Source organism: Parasteatoda tepidariorum, chromosome 2 (assembly GCF_982258835.1).
Source record: "Parasteatoda tepidariorum strain Cologne lab strain chromosome 2, Ptep-v5.0, whole genome shotgun sequence".
NCBI classification, from domain to species: Eukaryota; Metazoa; Arthropoda; class Arachnida; order Araneae; family Theridiidae; genus Parasteatoda; species Parasteatoda tepidariorum.
Window position 1 is genome coordinate 118,269,540 of NC_141756.1, and position 18,740 is coordinate 118,288,279.

General features: G+C 25.9%; 1 long non-coding RNA gene across 5 annotated transcripts in view; it reads left to right on the forward strand.

Moving 5' to 3' along the window:
• LOC147816108 (uncharacterized) overlaps window positions 1–18,740 on the forward strand; it is an 85,648-nt gene that overhangs the window by 40,235 nt on the left and 26,673 nt on the right. For all 5 annotated transcript variants that reach the window (XR_015431766.1, XR_015431765.1, XR_015431763.1 and 2 more), the window contains one exon: window positions 5,318–5,430. This is a non-coding gene — a long non-coding RNA (uncharacterized LOC147816108). The remainder of the gene's footprint in view (window positions 1–5,317; window positions 5,431–18,740) is intronic.

Sequence of the window (18,740 nt, forward strand, 5' to 3'; positions counted from 1 at the left end):
ATTTAATAGTAATAGTCAAAAAAACTATTGAATTGTAAAATATCTAAATTTTTAGATCATTTTAAAGAATGCAGTTGTAAATTTCGAAATGCAAAATTTTAGCGAAATCATTCAAATAGTTTCTGAAAAATCAAATTTTGACGAAGATTTATTTTTAAAATTTAATTTTTCTAGAAAGTATTCGATCAATTTTGCTCAATTTTTTTTCCAGGCAAAAATACAATCTATCTTTAAAATAATGTTAAAATTGTATACCATACGATTCAATTTTTTTTACTACTAAATAAAATAATAAAAAATAGTGAGTACTCACTAAAAATATTTGTTGCATGGAATTATCTTTGGCTAAACTAAGTTAATAATTATAAGTAAAATTCTTCAATTTGCTTAAATATTTTTCGAGATATGGCAAAATACGCTAAAAGTAAAATTAACATTAAAGGGTCGAAACTATTGAGGCCATATTTCCCAGACTGCTGCTACTCCTATATTTTAAGTGTCAAAAATTCAAATCCATTAAGTTTAGTTCTAGAACTGATCATTAAATCAAAAGTTATTCAAGGTGGTCCATTTACTTTTTTGCGCACTGTATATATTCATCATCTTTGTAGTTATTAAAATAAAATAAAATAGCCTAACAATCCCTGAAACATTATTTTATATAAATTTAATGGTAATAAGATACAAATCTTTCAGTCTATAGAACTAAGCAGCACTTGTTTTTATAAGTTCTGGAAATAACTCTTAGATTACCTCTGAATTTGAGAATCTAGATACTGTTAAAACTATATGACTAAACAAAGCTTTAAAACTAAAAATAGTATATTTTGTAATTTTTTTGCGATAAAATTCACTTTTAATGTACTTAAATGAAGAAAATTATTATTATTTTTCTTTTTAAAAATAGTCTGGTATATAAATACTTTACAAAAGAAATGTTCTGAATTTTTTTCTTTGGTTATCACAAGGACAGAACAACTGTTAGTTTACAATTTTTGCCATAGATGAGACCTTTCAAATAATTATACTTAGTGAGTATTTATTAATTTTTATTATATTATTCAATAATAATCAAAAAAATTTTTAACAGTAAGACATACAATTTTTTACATCATTTTTAAGAATGTATTTTTGCATTACATATTCCTGAGAAATCGAATTTTAACAATACAAAGTTTTCAAAAGATGATTTCTCGGAAACCATTGGACCGATATAACTGAATTGTTGTACTTAGCCCTTTAAAATAATGCAAATAACTGCATACCTTACAATTCAAAAGTTTTTTTACTATTAAATAAAATAATAAAAAATAATAAATACTCACTAAAATTTATTTTTTGCATGGTATTATGTGTGTCTAAACCGATTTTATAATTGTGTCCAAGATTTTTTTTAATTCGCACAAAAATTTCTGGTCATATGGAGAAATATGCAAAAAGTAAAATGAACATTAAGGATCCAAGCATTTATCATCATATTTCCCAGATAGCGAGAAATATTCCCCTTCATTTTGGGATCAATAATTCGAGTTCATTAGAAAAAGGGTGTGTTTGTTCAGAGAAAGTACGTTTTTGTGTCTGATTTCGCAACTTAAAATATCATCTGCACAAATTAATTAGCATATTTGAGGTCACCCACTCAAACCATTAAGATTGAGTCCTCGAACGTGAAAATCCGATCATTGGATCAAATATTACTCAAGGTGCTTTGTTTATTGATTTGCGCCCTGCAGATTAGGTAGTTTTTCTATGGACTTTTAAATTTTATGGCATTTAAAATTTTAACTTTCATGTTTGAGGCACCCAGGCTACAGCTTTTTTTTCTTTTTCTGTGTAAAAGAGTTTCCAAAAACACTCTTAATCTCGCAGGGCGAGAGTTTTTTATTGGTAGACAAATAATTGTCTGAAAAACTTATTTAAAAAAAATTATTTTGGCAATCATTCCTTGTTCAGGAAGATCTTTTGCAGTTAAGAAATAAAGAATCTGACAGACATGTATGCACTATTAAAAAGCAGCAATTATTGAAAAGATCACTAGTGACATGCCCGGAAAATGTTTTTTGAAACTTAGCATACATTTTTAATCACATTTAATTTTTAAAATCATTCATTCTAAAACATTAAAAAAATTTTAAATTTTTAAACGTGTAAACTCATTTTAAAATGTTTACAATAATGGTATTAATTCAAAGTTTAATAAAATTAATAATTTATTGTATGATATTAGAGGTCTGTGGCAATCACACTAAATTGTCGCATTGGGTTATAATCATCCACAAGGAATGTTTCAAAATTTTGTAGAAAACGTAACCTGTGAAACATGTCAAACAGAGAGGTGAAAAAAATCTTCATCAATATTTCCCTCCTTTCTATTTTGCTGTCCTCACTCAAAGTTTTTAACGTTATGAAATCGCCCTCCCCCTAGCCCTTGTTTGGATAGGACTTTGATTCGGTATATATTTCTCAGTTATTGTAAGTCCTCGTATAGTCTTTCACTCCCTTTTTGCTTGAGATAGTAAACAATTTTTTGGTGGGAAAGTATAGAATGTATGTAAGCAGTTTATAAATAATAATTTTATAATAGGCAATATATAATAATAATTTTATAATAGGCAATAAAGAGCTATGATTTTGTTGAAAGAAATTTCTTGAATTTTTCTTAGCTTGATTTTAACTCATTTCATGGTTTGATACTAACATGATTTGTTTCAAATATTTTTTTTTTTAATCCAGTGTCATACTTCCTTTTAATGTTCAGAAAAATGACCAAATTATTTCTGTTATTTCTAAAAGTAATTCTCTAATATAAAATGCCCATGAAAAACATACCTTAAATGCTCTTAAAATGAAATAAAAAAATAAATAAATCCTTTGTAATTAAATAAAAATTTTAATCTGAGACATGGTTTCTTTCCTGAAATTTCATATAACATACAATTGTATTTAAAAAATTGAAAAAATGAGATGTAATTTGCATTAAACTTTGAAATTAATATGAAGATCTGAAATAACAAAAGACTAAAGAAAGAAAATTTTTTTTTGCACCGTCAAACATAGTTCGTAAATCAACTTCCACAAAAGGCTAGATTTAGAGGGTTTCGATTTCTATTTAAATAGACTGTACTTTTATATCAGCTGTAAATTAACTTAAGCTCTTTGAAGTTATTTATAACTGGAATAGTCTACTGGTGTTGAATTCTGTGGAAGGTGTAAAAGTGAGATTAGTACTTTCAAAATTTAAAAAAAAAAGTACCCTAAAATTAAAATATATATATATATATATATATACATATACATTTGCTCTAAAAAGAAAATTGCTTTCCAAAAACTTATAATATGCCCCATTAATCAGAAGACTTTCTCTAATATTGCATAAGAAGTATCCAAAAATGCAATCATTATTTAAATAAATTTTTGACTGGCCTCCTTCAGTATGGCCTCTGCATTATATCCAAAAGAGATCTGGGTGTTTTGAATGTGAAATATTTTGTTTCTACAAACTGCATGCTGTCAAACCACTCTGTGAAACGATTTCTATGATTGTGCCAAGAAAAATAAGTTGTTAATAAGTCATATTAAGTAAAGTATTTATTTTTATTTATGATACAATATCCTTATAAAATTCATATAAAAGTATATCAGTTTTAAAATTATAAGAAGCTTGAAAATCTAATAAATTTTGTGGATAATATGCTGTATAACGATTGAGTTATTGTTTAGAACTTTAACTATCTGGAAATTCAACTTTCTTGGATATAATGAAAAACTTTCTTCCTGAAAAGAATAGTTCTACAGATGTTTATACTAATATTTGAGTAGCCAGGATATTAATTGGGAAGGGCTGATATATTGATATGTTCCTATCTATTACTTTATATTTTATTTTTATCTCTCTAACTAGATCATAATATGATCTGGGGCTAAAAATATTTAAATGAAAGTAAATAGAAAAATTTATTTACAGATTTTAACGAAAGGGCATTTTTTTTTCTTCATGAAATTCACAGATCTAAAGAAAGAAATTTCATAAATCTAAAAAATATGCATATGCTGTCTAATTTATTGCATATTATAAAATCAATGAAATTTTGCGTGTTTCTTGGCCTTAATTTCACTATAAAATGTTTTTGGGGTTACTGAGGCGTTATCTTAGGGTAGCTTAGGCAGAGTAATCCAGGTCAGAGGGAAGATACTGTACAAAGGTAACTTTGGGAGTTTAGCACAAGGTTGATCACTTTACTAAACCAAATTTCCCCAACTACTTAATAAGGAAAACAGTGAAAAGAAACAAAGGTTACCCACAAGATAGCCAGATCTAAAACAGATGGAGATTCATAGTGTTCGATTATTGTCAGGTGAAGAAAATGAAGGGTTGATGTACAACAGGCTGTAGTGCTTACAAGGTAGAAGTGCTGAAATACCTTTAGTAAAATATCACATCAACTACTAAGGATGCTTTTGTTTCTTAAAAGAAAACATTCAATAATTTAAAAAATTGGTACCGAAAAAAATTTCCTCCTCCGAATTTGAATTTACTTCCTCGAAAACTCCTTCCGAACCTTGTTAATGCAAAATTGGCCGGACTATCATAATTATTTTTGTTAACCAGTTTTCATCTTATCCGATATCTTATGAAAACAATTTATTACGTACTATTTATACTATGCATATGTACCAAACAAATTAAAATAAGCTTACAAATTTTAATAACTTTATTTAACTATTTTATTTATTTGCCCATCTGTTACTCCTAACAAACATGGATAATAGAAATATTCCTTAAAATGAATAATTGACACATGCTTCTTTTCTGTGTTGTGACCTTTCACATAAAGTGATAAACAGCTTGAAAATTTCATGTTAAATACAGTAATAATTGATTGCTGACTCACGGGACCAAACATATATTTCATGTAAAGCGATATTTCACGCTAAGTCATTTCGCATTAATGAGGTTAGACAGTATTTCCTTTTTTTTTCATATGAAAAAACTTTGATATTTTTACCTTTTTCGTTCATGTGGGAAGTGATAAACACAAAGGAATAAAAGATATTGTAATCAACATGTTTGCAACTAACTTCGTAACTACACTTGGAAATTCTCTTTAAGTTCTACTTTTGAACACAGAATTCCGTTTTTGATTTTAGTTACTATTTTAACCTCTGCCTGACAATGTATTCCTGTCATAATATCTTATTGTAATTGTTGCTTAACTTGATGGTATTTCTTGATTTTGCACACTAAGTAACAAAAATATATTGTAACTAGTTTTATATATTTACTTACATATCATACTCAAAACTTATATTTAATTAGTCTGAACAATTTCAAGAAGATTTGTTCCTGACACTGCTGCATCTACTCCATCACTTACAGCTAGAGAATGGCTGAATGGAAAAAACGGAAATCCTATTCTGATATCTATGAAGGTAAATTAATAGTCATTGTGTGTTTCGTTATAACTCTAGATGTAAAAAATTTTTTTAAAATGCATAGCTGCCAGCTTTCATATAAAGATTAGAGAATTCAGAAATTTTGAATTATACTTATATATAGGTATTTTGTGGGAAAAAATATAAATTGATTTTTCGAAACACAAGAAACATTAATAAACAAATCTATATTTCATCTCTATATATATTCAATTTCATTGAAGATATTTAGCGATATCACTATTGACAAAAAAATATCTAGATTCATAATTGTAAATATTTTGTAATTTCAAAAATATATTTTCAAAATGTTTCAAAATAATCAGTCACTTTTTCAATGATAATATGATAAAACAAAGAAAACTAATGAACTTTTCTGAAACACAATTAATTAACTTTTAAAAAGAAACATCTATGTAAATAGCATGTTAATTTCTCTCTGTGTATTAGTTATGGATTAAAAGTATGTGTAATGAAATATTCTTGCTGCATTTTGTATTTTTTAAGTTTGAAAATTTATACATTATTTAAAAAGTTGATATATTTAAAAAATATATATATTTTTATCAGAATTATTTATTAATGAGAAAAAAAAGGTATAAACTTGATAAGATATGTACTAAAAAATAGTATTATCTAGTAACATATTTTTAAATTAATGAAAGTTATCAAAAAAATTAATTATGTGTATAAGAAACTAATTCAGTTCAGTTTTATCCATACCAATGTTGATACATTTAAAATAATAAGTTAATTGTGTGATTAGTTTAATTGCCTTAGAACCAGTTGTCCTAGAGTTTCTGATTCTAAGTGAGTTTTTATAGTATCAAACTTTTTCAGTTTTACTTTCTAGCCGATAATCTCCATTTCATTCCTGTTAGTAAATTGAAAATTATGTGCATTGTCAGGGGTCTGTTTAGAAGAAATTTGGGTCCGTTAACGGACCCTTCAAGAAATATTTTTTCATAAAAACCGACCCTTCATAAAATGATTTTTCTTTTAATCAGACCCTTCACAAATTTGTTTATCTCCATTATTGTTTTGTTAATTGAATAAACCCTTCCCAGTGGCGAAAACAAGAAAGCCAGATGTAAACGAATTAAGTTTTTTTTTCGGCAGCCGCTTCTTTTATTCGTCCGAAATGAATATTCTAAGTTCTGCAGTATAGGCTAAATACCAAATATTTGTATGTTACATCTCTAATTTTGAAGCAGCGATTGCTGTTTATTTTTGAAATTTTAAATTTTTTAAAATTATAATTTTACAGTGCTGAGCATAATCTTGTATCTATTTACAATTTAAAAACTCCTTGAAAAAGTGTTTTGCAATAATTGCACAATGCCTATTTGCACTAATTCATAAAAACAGGACCCTGGTTGAAAGAATGTGACCTAACGCTTATTTCATATTCACAAATTACGAGTCATTTTTTTCACAATTTTGCAAAAACCAGACCTTTTACAAAATGTCTGAACAGACCCCTGATTGTATATACATAATATGAAGTGGACTGTTTCGTTTTGATTATACATTTATTAGATGAAGATTAATAAAATAAATAAACTATATGCATGAAGAAAATTATTGGGGCTGCTGCAATCGCAGTAAACAATGAAAAACAGTTCATGTAACAGTAAACAGTTTATGAGAGAACTTCCCAAAGTTGAAAGATGCTTGATTCTCTCACAGCAATGCAAAGTGTGGTGGGGGGGGCAGTGATGAAGATAAGAGAGGTAATCGTACATTTTTGATACCTAACATATTAAGAGAAAAGTCCCGAAATTCTTAATTAACTGTCTATTTTTTTCTGTAGAATAATCTATTTTAGTCAGTCATTGCTCTGCAACACCTCATGTAGACAGCTCTGTGCTATTGATGTCATTATTATAATTATTTTCTTTCTTCAATAAATTTGTTACATTAATAATTGTCTTTTTTTTCCTCCTTTGCTCTACAAATCAAGGCCTTCGCGTTTTCATTTCAATTAATTGTAACCATAACAAGTAAATGAAAAACTTAGAAATAATTTTGTTTCGTTTTTAAATTGAATTTTTTTTTTTATGCTATGAAATATTATATACTGGGGCTGGTAGTTTTACTATTTACTAAACATTTTCTTTGTTAATTGATATAATTTTCCCATGTGCAAATCCATTTTGGGTAAATCCATTGCCAAAATTATTTACTAAATAATTTCTTTGTTAATTTGTATAATTTTTCCATGTGCAAATCCATTTCGGGCCAATCCGTGGCTAAAATTATCTACTAGAAATTTTTTTATTAATTTATAAAATTTTTCCATATGCAAATCCGAGGGTAAAATTATTTACTAAAAATTTCTTTATTAATTTATACAATTTTTCCATGTGCAAATCCATTTCGGGCAAATCCGTGGCTGAAATTATCTACTAAAATTTTTTTTCTTTGTTAATTTTTCCATGTGCAAATCCATTTTGGGCAAATCCGTGTTAAAATTATGTATTGAAATTTTTTTTCTTTGATAATTTATATAATTTTTCCATGTGCAAATCCATTTTGGGCAAATCCGTGACTAAAATTATTTGCAAAACAGGCAATTTATGTTTCTCTTTTCTATTTTATATTTGTTCTTAAATAAACATCTATTTTCTAAAACTATTTATGGTCAACTTTTTTAAATTATTCAGTATAATATTACCTTGCTCACATCCTTTTCGGAACCATCCTTGGTAACTAACAAATCAATGCACAGAATAACAAATCACTTCAGCAGTGCAGTAAGAACGGCACTTTAAAACCCTCTAGTTACACTCAATTTGCGCTTTTATTTTCATATTTTGTAATCTGGCAATCATGTTGCGAAAACATTTTAAAATCATTCTTGAAAAATTTCCCGTCCATGTAAGTACATCTGATTTGCTACTCGCTTTATAGTCTATGTTTCATACTGTTTTTTCTTTTTCTTTTATTTTACTTTCTGTTTTTTAGTACATGTTATTTTTACATATTGTGTTCGATTTTATTTGTTGTAATTTTTGTAAAAACATTTTTTGAGTGCTCCTCACACTATTGTATTAATATATTTTGATTTGGCTATATTGATACAATATCAGAAAGTATTCTTTTTTGCGGATGTAATCGTGTGGGCTTGAAAAGATTATATCTTTTTTTTCTGTTTTTTTTTTAAATAAAATTTCATCTTTTTTTTTTTTTTTTTAAACTGTCTGTTATTTTTTTTACTTATTATTCCCCCCCTTTTTTTTCATATGTCTATCATTTTTCTTTGTTTTATTTTCATTTTGAACTATATATATATATATATATATATATATATATATATATATATATATATATATATATATATATATATATATATATATATATATATATATATATATATATATATACATATATATATATATATATATATAAAAGTTCATAACGAAGAATAAAACAAAGAAAAATAATAGACATACGAAAAAGGGGGGGAAATAATAAGTAAAAAATAACAAACAACAGTTTATTAAAAATAATAATAAATAAAAAAAAATTAAAAAAATTTAAAAAAAAAAAAAATCATGAAATGTTATATATATATATATATATATATATATATATATATATATATATATATATATATATATATATATATATATATATATATAATACAATAGCAGATTTATATTAATATGTTATACTCGTTAAAGCTTTTACTGTATTCATAATTCCATATTTAAAAAAAAAAATTGTTTCTGATATGGAACTTACTCATAAGTTTGAAAAATATCTACTATAAAGCATAATATTATTCTATTGAAATGTGTTACATCTTTATCAAAATAATTGAATATATACATCCCGCTCTACCTGTACATAATAAAAACTGAATTAATAATTTTAGTGATTCAAATAATTTTTGTACAAAATAAATGATTTCTGCATGAGATATACCCATATTTCTAAAGTAACTTAAGTATCTAATCTTACAGATATCTTTTGTGTATTTCTGCATAAATATCGTTCTTGAATATAATAGAAATATTCAACATTGCAGATTCTTTTATGTTTTCTTTTTAATTATTATATTTTTTTATAATATATATTATGTGTATATTTGATAAATTATTAAACCCAAACCAATTTAAATAATTACTATTTTATAAGAATTTAGTTTTTAAACTGATGCTGTTCATTTTTGGCAATTTCAGTATTGTTTTATTATTTTGTTTGCCAAATAAGCTTGCTATAAGCTATGCTTTAATCGCAATATTGTAGTTTTCTGTGTATGAACCTTATATTTACCATTCCAATAAAATATTGGAAATTTCCTGAATTTTAATATAACATTCAAAAATGTATAGATTTCAAATTCAAAAATTTTTTTAAAAAAAGTTTCTGTGGGTGAAAATATTTCTTAAAATAATATAAATCAAATATTTATTTACAAATATGAGATATAAATAAATTTTTTGTAAAAGTTATCAAGAGAAAAAATGTGCTAAGAACTTACTATAATGTAATTTGATTATAGGAGAAAATGTTATATACTGTTTTATTTTTCACTGTTTCAAACACTGATATTGAATATCAGTGTTCCATATTAAAAAAATACTTTGTTTCCGATATGGAATTTACTTAAAAGTTTGCAAAGCAAAGGGACTAATCTTTTAGGATTCTCCAGTTCGAGCAACAAATATATTAAAGTATTTTGATTAGATATAAGTCTAGAAAAGTTAAGTCGTTGTAAGAGTGAGAAATTTTAAAATGTACAATGAATCCTTGTATTTATCAATTCCCCAGGGGCTCATTCTTTAATAGATATGGGAAAATAATGAACGTGAGTCAACATAAAAGACTCTAAATAATGTCTTAATTAAATAAATTTACTATAAATATAAAAAATTGAAATTTAAAAAGTATATACTTCAAAATTATTTACCATGCAAAAAAAAAGCAAGCCACATTTAAAAACACAAATCAATTGGTAGACCTCAACTTTATCAAAATTTTATGTGGGACTCTTTTATGTTTGAAGGAACATTAAATATTACTGTCAGATTTTTACCAAGTTGTACAAAATAAAAGTATTGAATTACAAATTAAAATAAGTAGATTTTTAAAAATATTTAATTGCTACTAATATTATTTTTAAAAATATTAAATAAATAATAAAAATTTGGGCTACAATAACTTTAATGTGCACCTATGTATTAAACAATGAATGTGCAACAGATTGTTAAGATATAAAAATTTAGAAAGGTTGGTACTAAAATGTACATATTAGCATACAAAATGTTCAACGAGAAGATTGAGGTTAGTCTGCTGGAACCACCAGAGAATAGAAATTTTGCATTTAAAATTTATAAATGTGTGTGTAAATATTTCCGTCCAAAATGAGTGGTTTCAAAAAGTTAATTCGAAGAATTTCTTCGAGAAAATTTATGATACACACACGATGAATTATATTCCCAAAATACAAGAAAATGAAATAAAAAAGAGCAACATACATGATTATTTTGGTATTGGAATAAATATTTTCTTGAATGCAAAACCCGAGAAATAGATTTTTTTGCACTGTTGGTATGTTAAATTTCACAGAAACGAAGAAATTAGGTTTTTATTAACGACAATAGTATTTTAAACCCATATAGATTTTTACGAAAATTGTCCGCACAAAAAATGACAACTAATATATTTTAGTTCGCGGGCCTCAAAAAAAGGCTTCGCAGGCCAGATGCGGTCCCCGAGCCGCCAGTTGGAAACCCCTGCTTTAGGTTATTAACCTGTTAACTGATAATATACTTTTTGTTATAACTTTAACTGTCAATTTAAAACCAAAAATATTATTTAATGAGACATATGTTATAAATATATTCTTGAGGAATCTTGAATTATATTATTAGACTTTGAAATGCCTTTTTCAGAAATAGTATCATTAAACTCTTTCATTGCGACAGACAAGATAACTTGTCTCCTGAGAATAATCTCTGTACTCCAGTGTTGTATTAGTGAATATGGTTATTGATTGCATTTAAATATTATAATATTATTTATTAAAGTAAAATAATCAAATTTTCAAGGAATATGCATTTTATTTCAATTTTAGTGCTGCAGGGGGAACACTAAGTGCAGAGGGTGGGATGCATCATTGCCGTTAGGTTAAAACTTTAACAACACAAAAACATTATAAATGTAACCTATAAATAATATTTCAAAAGCTAAAAAAAATTTAAAAAAAATCAGAAATATCAGTTTCAATTAGAAATACTTCTTTCAGAGTGCGCAAAAATAAAAAATGAACACATGTATTGCCAAGAAATATGAAAACTAAGCCAATATCTAGTTAGCTGATTTAACTGCTATATTAATATAACATTGTGTGTTCCATTCACATATTTTTTTCAACCAATAAATTCTAATGTTTTGTTATGAAATTAACTTATTATTTTATTTTGAACAGAGAAAAGTAGAATCTGAATGGAAAAAAGTCAAAAATAGATATCATAGTTTTTACAGGGTGCATACAGACTCCTTATACTCCTTAGAAACTTCTTTGAAATAAAAAAGTCTCCAAGGAGTACTTGGAACTACTTAGAATTCTAAATTGGTACTTAGATTATTGTGTTGCATAAATGAACTTACTAAGTATGCTGATGATTTTGTTGTCCAAACAGGGAAACTAAATGATATGTCTTAGCTGTCAAAATCTAATAGTTTAAGAAAAATTTTAAAAGAAAAAAAATTGAATTGCAAGAGTTAGAAGAAAAAAATAACAGCAAATAATTTTTATTTTACATGTTACAAGCAAACTTAATTAATAATTTACTGAGATTTTTTTTGTTGTTGTATAAAATGCCTTAGATTTTCTTATGTATTCAAATTTAAAAATATAAGATTTGTAGGTTTTTATGTTAATCTTTAACATCTGTACTTTAACAAGATTTATTTAAATATTTAAAACTGGAAATTGTATTTATGTGTAAAAGTGATAACTTTATTTATTTTTCTTGATGAAGTTTGACAAAATTTATTTCAAAAGGGGTAAAAAAAATATGCAAACTATAAATGTTTGCAAGTTCCTTATAATAACTGCTTTTTAATTAAAAAAAACAAACTGTCTAGTTATCTTTTACACAAAGTTTTTTAATTTCTGATAAGTCCTTAAACTATTGAACTCCTTGGATCTCTTCTTCTGATCTCTGTTTGAACCCTGTTTTTAAAACTAAATTTTTTACAAAAAATAGTATGTTTAAAATGTGCATTTAGTAATTACTTTGAATAGTTTAGATTAACTCCAAAAGAAATAAAATAATGCCATCATTCTAACATTGAACTGTAAAGATATCTTAGCAGAACTGCTTCCTGTGGTGTATTTTCACTTTCAGCTAATCATAAATCTCTGTTTTGACGTCTCTTCAGTTAGTTATGACTCTAAAACAAACAAAAGAAAATAGAAAGAGAATACCGGATTATAAGAATACCGGACAAGTCCATGTTTTCAGATAGTAATTTTGCATACCTGCTCAGTTATTTATTATCCCTAGGTAAAAAAATTATGTAGCTTGCCTTGAAAATTATTTCTTATTAAATTTTCAATGATTTTCATCATCTATAAAGCAGAAAGTAACATAATAAGCAGCAAAAAAAAATGTTTTAGGAAATATTTTTAAGATTAATACATTTTTCCTTCATTAAAATTAATTGGCTAGACATAGTTCATTTTTTCTTTTAACTACCACAAAAGAATTCCAGCACTTATAACAAATGTTTAAAACGAAACAGAAATTTTTTTTTTTTTTAGTTGGAAGATCTTTATTTCTCTGTATTATGTTTTGCTTTCTGTTTCAAATCATTTAAACTGTTTAAATTGTTTTGTCTCAAATCATTTGTTTTTTGTTCAAACTATTTCTTTCTTTAATGCTATTTATCTAAGCTAAATTTTAGCATTACTTTATAGAGATTGTAGCACATTAATTAATTCCAAGCTTGGCAACAAGAATCAGATCATTGTTTTTATCCTAACTCAGTGAATGCCCAAACTATCTGAAATTTAACTGACCAGAATTTTTAAAATTTTAAGTATTGTTATTATTTGCAAAAAATCAACCAGAATAATATGTTTTAGTAAAAACTACATTGTGAAAAATTAATCACACCAAAACTTTCAGAAATAATAAAACCTGAGATCATTTTCACCATAGTGGACTTTTGTTTAGCTTTTAGAACTGATAAAAACATCTTAAAACAAAAGCTTTTGTATGGTAAGTTTAAATTTTTATAGTTAGTTTGTGTGTTAAGAATTTCATATTTTACTATAAAATTTTTCTATTTATTTTTTATTTACAATGCACCAAAAAAACCGGACCATCCTGAATAACTTTTGATCTAATGGTCAGATTTTCACATTTTAGGACTCAATTTTAATGGTTTGATGGGGTGACCTCAAATATGCTAATTAATTGGTGCAGACGATATTTTAAGCTACAAAATCAGTCTCAAAAACGTATCTTCTCTGAATAAACATACCTTTTGCAAATTTGGCCATATCTCAAGAACTTTTTAAACAAACTGAAAATTCTTTACTAACAATTATAAAAATCGTTTATCCTAAAATAAATTCATGCTAAAAATATTTATTATTTTTAATTATTTTAATTAGTAATAGTCAAAAAAATTTTGAATTGTTAAGGTATACAATTTTCTACATCATTTTAAAGTATCTAATTTTACATGGCAAAATAAAACTTTTTGAGCAAAATCGGTTGAATAGTTCCTGAGAAATCAAATTATGAAAAAATAATACATTTAAAATTCCATTTCTCATAAACTGATTGATTTTCCTCAAATTTTGTATTTTGCCATGTAAAATTAGATATTTTAAAATTACTGTAAACTTTATTCTTTGCATGGAATTATCATTGGATAAATGAAGTTTACAATTCTGTCCAAAGATTTTTAAATTTGCTTTAAATGCAAAAGTTGAATTTCTTACCTAGGGCTATACATTTTAGCAATGCTTTGGTCCATTCTTGCTTCATAATTATAGTATAAATGCAACAGAAATTTTCTAAATTATTTTAAAGCATATTACAAAAAATTGAAACAAAATTTATTTCTCTATATGAAGTTTTATTAGTTGAAAAATAATATCTTAAAAATTTGAAAAGAAATCTGGATAACTTAAACTACTTGGACAATGTTTCACGAAAATTTCCTTTCCAGGCTTAGAATCAGCAATTCCAATAGTACATATTTTAACATATTAGAAATGGCATGTTACGAATTTAATTTTTTAACTTTTAATAAGAACTTATGATATAATGATCGACTTCATAGGTTCCTTACCTTTTTTGGATTACCGCCACTTTGCAAGTCAAAAAATATTCAGTGCGTTCTTGCAAAATAATAATAATAATAATAATAAAAAATTTTTGTCTCATTTTACGAATTTTAATATTTTTGTATGGATACTCTAATAATTATGCCTAACAGGTTTAATGATCAATGTATTTGTTTGGAAACATCTTTTACTTTAATTTTGGTGAACTAACTAATATGTAAAATTTTTAAGTACTTGCTCATCACTTTAAAGTTTAAATTAAATACTTAAAAAGATGTGAATGAAGTGATGTTATGTAAGAATGTAACCAAGTAAACCTGCAATTCATTTTGTGTGTTTAGTACAGAGAAACATGTTTCAAAATTAAATTAGAGAATTATATGTTATAAATTGACAATAGGAAATTCCAAAATAATTATGTTTTAATTTATTTCTTTTGAATGTTAAAAAAGAAAATGGATTTATTAAAAATATTCGAAACTTCTTTTTAAAATTTGTCAAAATTAAAAGAAGAAAAAAAATTCAATACTTTCAAGTTCTCAAATAAAAAATTTATGAGCTTCTGAAGGGTAATATAAATAAACCACAGTCACAAAAGTTGAATTGATACTAAGATCTCAGAGCCATTTAACATTAAAATTGTTTAGTGTGTTTTACAGTATTTTCTACACATGTATTTATCTGTTTTTATTATGATATATACAGTGTGTATTACAGTATTTAAAAAGCGTTTTTTTAATTCAAACAACTTTAACAAAATAACTGCTTTGATAACAAATATTATATGCTGAGTTAGACATTTATATAATTCTTCAATATAAAACAAAAAATGACTGAAATTTTAAATGTACTAATTTTATTTATATTCATTAAATACCTTCTAAAAGTAATACTGCTCTAATGCCCCCAATTGTGCTAGCACCACATTAAAAGTCATCATCGATTACTGGGGGGGGGGGATAATGCCCATGTTTTGAACCTATGTGATCTTTAAAATATCATTTTTTTTATCTTTTTTCTTGTTGAATACTGATCTAAAGTTTCAAATCTAATGTTTTTAGTATCATATAGAGTTGTTGTGTCAATGCCATATTCAATTGCTATTTTGTTTCTTTTAATGTCTTTCTTCCATATTTTAACAATCTCAATTTTTTTATGTAATGATAGAGAGACTATTTTGTGCTTTTCAAACATGTTGGAAAAGTCCTCTTACACCTACAAAATTAATTCGAAAAAGTAACATGTGTGCTCTAGAATGGGCTTTGAAATAACTTGAAACTGGAAAAAAAAAAAAACTTTCCTGTCTAATTTTAGAAGGAAAAAAAAAACTTGTTCCTTTATTTATGAAACTGGTTCTCCTTATTACGAACCCTCATTGAAACTAGGAATTACAAACACGCTTGAAGAAGAGGTCCTTTTTTTCCTAGGATACTAAGACACAAAAACAATTTTTTTTTTACTTCTTCCAGGGAATCTGAAGATAAAGATCGATTTATGGGAAAAGTGAGAACAACTTTTGGGTTTTGATTGGTACAGTTAATTAGACAATTCGGTTAGACTTCTTCTTCTTGGGCACTACAGCCTATGATAGGCCCAGGCCGTCCCAATTAGTTTTTGTCATCTTGATCTATTCTGTGCCATGGCCTTCTAGTCAGTTATTCCCATTCTCTTTAGGTCCCTCTCAACTGCGTCCAGCCACTTAGTCGGTAGATGACTCCTTTTTTTCGTACCTGCTGGTTTAAAAAATTTTACTTTTCTTACAGGGTCTTCAGATCTATAAAGGTGTCCCAGCTATCGAATGCCTTAATAACATGAACGATATCTGGTTGTTTATATAACTCAGGGTGCCCCATTTGTTATTCTCATAGACTGCACCAGAGTTGGCCAAAAATGTAATCGATTGCATTTTTTGATTACAGTAATCAATTGTTTGTAATCATGATTACAATTTTCAAAAATTTTGATTACAGCTGTAATCATGATTACAATATTGATTACAGTAATCAATTACTTGTAATCGTGATTACAAAGTTTGATTACAGCTGTAATCATGATTACATAGTCGATTACAGTAATCAATTACTTGTAATCATGATTACAACTTTCAAAAAATTTTGATTACAGCTGTAATCATGATTACAACTTTCAAAAAATTTTGATTACAGCTGTAATCATGATTACAATTTTGATTACAGTAATCAATTACTTGTAATCATGATTCCAATTAATTGCGATTACAAGTAATCACAACAAAAACGTTTACGAGTAATTATGATTACAAGTAATCAAAATATATGATTACATGTAATCATGATTACATGTAATTTGATTACATGTAATTATGATTACATGTAATCTAAATACACGATTACAAGACTATTGTATTCTTATAAATGTTATATTTTACAGTAGATAGTAGAATGTATTTTATAATGATACATTTTGCACGTATTAACATGTACTGCATTTTGTACGTATTTGTATACGTACAAATGAATGTAACTAAAATGTATGTACATATGATTTTATCTAGCGCGTATGTTCAGACATTTTAGTTTCACACACATGTACATGCACATATATTGTAGGTTTAAAATATATGTGCGTATGTATATAGATAATAATTACGTATGTATGAGCAAGCAATGTAGACATGTACATTTATACACAATGAAACTATGCATTTTATGCAAATATTTGTGTATCTAAAATGTTCTGTGCTCATGTACGCATGTATATACAAGTACTTGCGTTTGTACGAACATACATACATTGCCGAACATTGAAAAATTATTTTCAGGTATTTTCATGAAATGTTTGATAATACAGATTTTTTTTTTATAACATAATGCATGATTCATAGAAATTTTTTAAATGGTAAGAAAAACGGTAAATTTTATGTGTGGAATTAATATTTAGAAATTCAAAATAAAATTATCGTTTGCTTTCTAAAAAATATGTGGTCGAGTTTCATATGCCTTAGAATAAATTTTAAAACAAATTTTAATAACTTTACTCATATAAATTTTTTTAATGTATGCACAATGTATGTGTATATCGTAATTACATATATTTAAATGTACGCATGTATTTGTACATTACTTGTAATTATGTACATGTATACGTTGCATGTACATGCGTACATTGTGCATATAACTATTTTTTTTGTACATCCATGCATTACATGCGCATAAGTATTAACGAAGTATGTAGTTATACAAGTACATAGTTTGCGTTCACATATATCGATGTACATATAAATATGCATGTATACATGTACGTATTTTATTTACGCAACTATGTGCATATATTGCACCTTTAAATAACATTCTTACATATTTTATCTAAATGCGTACAATTTTATATACATACGCACATTGTATATACGTGCTATTATCGTAAATTTATACAATATATGTACTTAAGTACATAAAAGCATGCAAACGCATAAACGTTCATACAAAGATACAAAAGATACAAAACATTGCCCTTTTGCAATGTTTGCGTACATGTATCATAAATGCATAATTATATGTACTAAACATATGCGCATTGCATTAAGTATGTTACAATATAATTATGAATATTGTATGTACAAACAACGTTTGTGCATACATTGTATGTATAGGAATCGCAAATTGTACGCTCATGCGTGCGTACATTCTATGTACATAAAAGTATGTAAACACATGAATACTTACATAAAAAATTTGACTATAGTATACAATCGTAATAACTTGTAATCATATAGTTTGATTACAAGTAATCACAATTACATGTAATCAAATTACGTGTAATCATATATTTTGATTACTTGTAATCATAATTACTCGTAATCGTTTTTGTTGTGATTACTTGTAATCGCAATTACTTGGAATCATGATTACAAGTAATTGATTACTGTAATCAAAATTGTAATCATGATTATAGCTGTAATCAAAATTTTTTGAAAGTTGTAATCACGATTACAAGTAATTGATTACTTGTA